The following is a 6,000-nucleotide window of genomic DNA, read 5'->3' as shown; positions in this document are numbered from 1 at the left end:
GCCTGTCAAAAGAAGGAGGGTCTGAGCTTGATTTGCACAAGAAACAAAGCTATGTAACTATGAGACAGGTACTTGCCTAGGAACCAGGCTGTGTCTCCAAAAAGATGTTTTGCCTTAATTCAGGGGTCTCAGGCACCTGGTGGGTGGTCTGGCCAGGTTTCATGTCCTTGAATGCTTCCTTTGGAGCTGGCCCTGTCTAAAGGCCAGCTAAAGGGGATATTTGAAGAAGGCAGACATACACTTCAAATGCTAAAAAGGGAGGAGGGAGCCTGGAGGCAGAAAACCTTGTCTACATCACCTTATCCAAATACTTTAAGCATATATGCCCAAAGAATAGTCCACTCACCCTGTTTTAAGTTCTTGGGGAAATTATGAGCACAAGAAATTCATAGCAAGAAACAGCTGATATATTAAAAGCCAAATAACACCAAATATTTCTTGATATCAAGCTTTCTCCAGAAGAATTCCTTAATCTTTTTAGGTATAGCTTTATCATATACAGCTGAACTTCTATTTCATATTCCTGCAGCTTGCAGCAGCTATTGGTTGTCAACTTCACTACAGCTAGAATTAATAAAACCCAAAAGAGTGGGCACAATTGTGAGAATTTTTTCTTAATTAAATAATTTGAAATGGGAAGATTGTTTTTGTTTTTTTACTTTCTTTTGTTTTTTGAGACAAGGTTTCCCTCTGTAACCATGGCTATCCTGAAACTAACTCCTCACTCTGTAGACCAAGCAGGCCTCCAACTCACAGAGATCTGCCTGCCTCTGACTCCCAAATACTAGAATTAAAGTATTTCCTACACCCAGCTGGGAAGATTGTCTTAATTAGTGTTACTATTGCTGTGATGAAACACAATGACCAAAAATAACTTTGGGAGGAAATGGTATATCTTTCGTATAAGAGTTCCTCATCAAAAGTAGTAAGAGCTGGGTGGTGGTAGTGCACTCCTTTAATCCCAGCACTCAGGAGGCAGAGCCAGGTGGATCTCTCTCTGTGAGTTTGAGGCCAGCCTGGGCAACCAAGGAAGTTAGTTCCAGGAAAAAGGTGCAAAGCTACAGAGAAACCCTGTCTCAAACCCACTTGGCCCCCCAAAAAACGTAGTGAGGACAGGAATCTGTGATGGGAGCCATAAACCTAAGCGACCCTTAACACACATGCTGCCATATTTGGGTTTCTCTCCTCTTTTCTTAGATCTAGGCCTTGCCTAAGTCTCCATAGCACCAGAACCTTTTCTCACAAAACCTTTTCTCAGATATCAGGTGAATGAGCTGCAGTTAGGCAATTAGGCAGTTAGACAAGAGTAGATAGATAACCCCCAGAGCAACATTCCCTGCTGGTTGAACAACCCATAATTAAGTCCCTTCTTGTTTGCAACCCCCATAGTTAAGTCCCTTCCTGTTTGCAACCCCCATAATTAAGTCCCTTCCTGCTTGCAACCCCCTTTGCCTACCTATATATGGCTTGAGAGAAAAATAAAATTTTGGAGCTTGATCAGATGTCCTGTCTTGCTCTCATTCATTTTATTTTTTATTTTTTGCCAGAGCTGAGGACCGAACCCAGGGCCTTAGCGCTTGCTAGGCAAGCGCTCTACCACTGAGGTAAATCACCAACCCCTTGCTCTCATTCTTTGTGTCTCTTGTCTCTCATTCACCAGCCCTCCCTTTAGGTCCCTGTTGAAGATCCTGCTGGCCCGGGCAAATCTGGATGCAGGAGCTGATGTAGTGGCCATGAAGGGGTGCCGCTTACTGATTTGCTTTCAGTGACATGCTGGCGTGCTCAGCCTGCTTTTTTGTTTTGTTTTGTTTTTTCAAGACAGGGTTTCTCTGTGTAGCCCTGTCTATCCTGGAACTCTGGAGACCAGGGTGACCTCAAACTCGGAGATCTGTGTGCCTCTGCCTACTGAGTGCTGGGATTAAAGGCATACAACACCACCTCCTGGCTCAGCCTGCTTTCTTATAGAAGCCAGGACCACCAGCTCAGACCATCATGGGGCCACATCAGTCACTAGGAAAATGCCCCGCTGGGTGGTGGTGGCACACACCTTTAATCAACTGAGATTCCCTCTCTGATGACTCTACCTTGTGTCAAGTTGCCATAAAAATAACAAGCAGAAGACTCACTTCTAATCTGGATCTTTGAGGTGAGAAAGAAAGCCCTCTTTAAATAATAAAAAAGTCATACTGAATACCTATAGCGCTTGCTTCCTACATAAATAAAAAACACTAGTATGGATCACTTTTTCAGGCTACTATTTGAGATTCATTTGTGGTTCTACTCTGCTCTGACTAGGTGTTCAATAGCCATATTTGGTGGCCTACACTAATGTGGTCAGAGGGATTAAAAGAGAGAATAATTTCCTCATTGCCCTCCAAGGTTTAATAGGTCCTAAGGGAGTATAAAATATCTTTTAAAATATCCTAGAGCTGTAGGAAATCACCTGTTCCCTTGTTCAGAGACCCCATGTGGCAAATTCTCACTAGTGTCTAGTATATAAGGAGGAGGGTCAAAACAAAGGAAAAAATTTTCTCTATACTTCATCAAGTAAAGCATGGGCAAGCAAGACCTTTGACTCATTCTCACATAGATGGACTGTCAGAATAAAGATTAGAAATGCTTGGGTCTCCTCCCAAGCACAGTGACACCTGGGGACAGACCAGATCTTCAACTGGTCTTGACAGTTCATCTAAGATGTTATTAGGCAACCATTTCTCACTAATGATTCTATTTATTTATTTATTTATTTATTTAAAACCTTTTTTTTTTTTTTTTTTTTTTTACTTTCTTTTTTTTGAGACAGGATTTCTCTGTGTAGCTTTGTGCCTTTCCTGGAACTCACTCTGTAGCCCAGTCTGGCCTTGAACTCACAGAGATCTGCCTGCTTCTGCTTCCCAATTGCTGGGATTAAAGGCATGCCCCACTACTGCCCAGCTCTCTTCATTTAAAAAAAATTATTTCTTTTATTTTTGAGATTATACTCAATTACATCACTTCCCCCTTTCCTTTCTAAGCACTCACACACATGCTTCCTTGCTCTCAAATTCATGGCAACTTTTGGCATGAATCGTAAGATGCATATATGTATATTCTAAATATAGCCGTCTTATTATGTATGTTACTCTGAGTAATATACTACACCTGAGATTTGGAGCTAGGAACTGTGGGAGAAGGAGAACACATGGCATTTGTCTTTCTATGTCTGGGTTACCTCACTTAATAGGATCTTTTCTAGTTCCATTCATTTACCTGCAAAGTGCATGATGTCATTTTCCTTTATAAATGAGCAGTATTCCGTAGCGTATATGTACAGCATTGTAAGTTTTTGGTTGACGGACATTTAGGCTGTTTCCATTTCCTAGGTCTTGTGAATAGAGCAGTAATGAACATGACTGAACAAGTGTCTGTGGAGTAGGACAGCAAGTCCTTTGGGCATATGCCAGTGAGTGGTATAAGCTGGGCCATTTGGTAGTTTATATTTAGGTTTTTGAGAATTCTCCACACTGATTTCCATAGTGGTGGGCCCAATTTACAATCCCACCAACAATGAATGAGGGTTCCCTTTTTTACACATGCCTCCAGCATATGCTGTTGGGTTGTTTTGTTGGTATTACCCAATCTGCCTTGGGTAAGATGAAATCTCAAAGTTGTTTTGATTGGCATTTCCCTAATTACTAGGGACAATGAGCATTTTTGAGGTATTTATTAGACATTTTTCTTCTTTTTACCATTCTCTGTTCAAATCTCAAGCCTACTTTTTGAATGAGTCATCATTTGTTTTCTTTTGACTCTTTGTTTTTTGAGTTCTTTATATATTCTATATATTCTATATTATATATTAATTCTCTGTGAGATGTACAGCTGGCTAAGAGTCTATCCGTTTTGTGGGCTTCCTCTTTACCTGCTCGACTTTTTCTTCAGTTTTGCAGAAGCTGATTAGCTTCATGAGGTCCAAATTGTCAATTGTTGGCCTTAATTCTTGGGCAAATGGAGTTTAATCAGGAAGTCCTCCCCTACACCTATATCATGTACAGCATAGCCTATGTTTTCTTCAGTTTCAAATTACATGTTTAGGTCTTTGATCCATTTGGAGTTAGTTTTGGGGCAAGGTGATAAATACGGATCTAATTTCATTCTTCTGCATATGGAACCCAGTTTTCCAGGCATCATTTTTTTGTTTGTTTGTTTGTTTGGGGTTTCATTTGTTTGTTTGTTTGTTTGCTTGTTTTGGGGGTTGGTTTTTCAAGACAGGGTTTCTCTGTAGTTTTGGTGCCTGTCCTGGATATCTCACAGAGATCTTCCTGGTTCTGCCTCCCAAGTGCTGGGATTAAAGGCATGCCTCACTGCAACCAGGCCTAGGCATCATTTTTAAAAAAATGCGTGCTTATCTCTGGGGCATGTTTTAGTTGTCTTGACAAGTATTAAATAGCTAAAGTTACATGTGCTCATGTTTGGGTCTTTGATTTTGTTCCATTAGTCTACATGTCTGTTCTTATGCCAGTACTATATTGTTTTTATTACTGTTGCTCTGTAATTATCTTAAGCTCTGTAATTACAATCTGTAATTTTCATTCTTCCAGCATTGTTGTTCTTTCTCAGGATTATTGTGGCTATACAGGGTCTTTTCTAGTTTTATATGAAATTTAGGATAAGGTATTATTTTTTTTCCCTATTTCTTCATGGAATTAAATGGACTTTTGATTGGGACTGCACTGAATCTGTAAATAGCTTTTGGTAAAATGATTACTTTCATGGTATTAATTTACCAGATAATGATTGTGGGGTGTCTTTCCATTTCTAAAGTCTTTCTCTGTTTCTTCAGACGTTTAAAATTTTCATTGTAGAAGTCCTTCAGTTTGTTGGTTAGGTTTATTACTATATATTTTCTTTCTATGAGGCTATTGTGAATAGGAGTGTGTCCATGATTGCCTTCTCTGTATGTTTGTTGTTGGTGTGTAGAAAACCTATTGAGTTGTACAGGTTGATTTTGTATCCTTCTATATTGCTGGTGTGTGTGTGTGTGTGTGTGTGTGTGTGTGTGTGTGTGTGTGTGTGTGTGTGTGTAGTTAGAATTTTCCTGCCTGGCTCACAGTCAGGACAAATCTCTCTCACCCGCCAGGCCCATAGACGCTCAGACCCAACCAAGTAAACATACAGAAACTTATATTGCTTACAAACTATATGGCCATGGCAGGCTTCTTGTTATCTACTTCTTCTATCTTAAATTAACCCATTTCTGTTAGTCTATAAGTTGCCACATGGCTCATGGCTTACCATTACCTTACATCTTCCTTGTCATGGCAGTGTCTGGCAGCATCTCTCTTGCTCCAGCCTTCACTTCCCAGAATCCTCTTCTCCTTGTCCTGCCTACCCTATCCTTCCTGCCTGGCTACTGGCCAATCAGCACTTTATTTATTTTAACCAATCAGATCAACACATTTGACATACAGAACATCCCACAGCATGTGTGTGTGTGTGTGTGTGTTCCTAGAAGTTTTGTGGTATAAAATTTGGGATCTTTGATGTATAATATTATGTCACCAGTAAATAGGGATGGTTTGACTTATTTTTTCCCATATTTGTATCTTTTTAATTTTCTTCTCTTGCCTTATTGCTCCAGCTAGTACTTGGGGACAGTAGACGTTACTGTCTCATTCCTGATTCAGTTGGATTCTACTTTAAGTTCTTCTCCATTTAGGATGACATTGGCTGTTGGTTTCTCATATAGAGCTTTTACTATGTTGCAGTTTGTTTTCTCTAGCCCTACATTCTCTAGCGCTTTTATCATGAAGAAATATTGCATTTTATCCAAGGCTTTCTCTACATCTATTGACACAATATAGTGATTTTTGTCTTTAAGTTTATTTATGTGGTTTATTGCATTTATTGACTTTTGTATTTTGAATCATTCCTGCATGCCAGGTTTAAGCCAACTTTGTCATGGAGTATCATCTTTTTCATGTATGTTTGTGTATTCTATTTGCAATACAATTTTATTTA

This window comes from Onychomys torridus, chromosome 8, assembly GCF_903995425.1.
Source record: "Onychomys torridus chromosome 8, mOncTor1.1, whole genome shotgun sequence".
NCBI classification, from domain to species: domain Eukaryota; kingdom Metazoa; phylum Chordata; class Mammalia; order Rodentia; family Cricetidae; genus Onychomys; species Onychomys torridus.
This window is presented reverse-complemented; position numbering follows the sequence as displayed.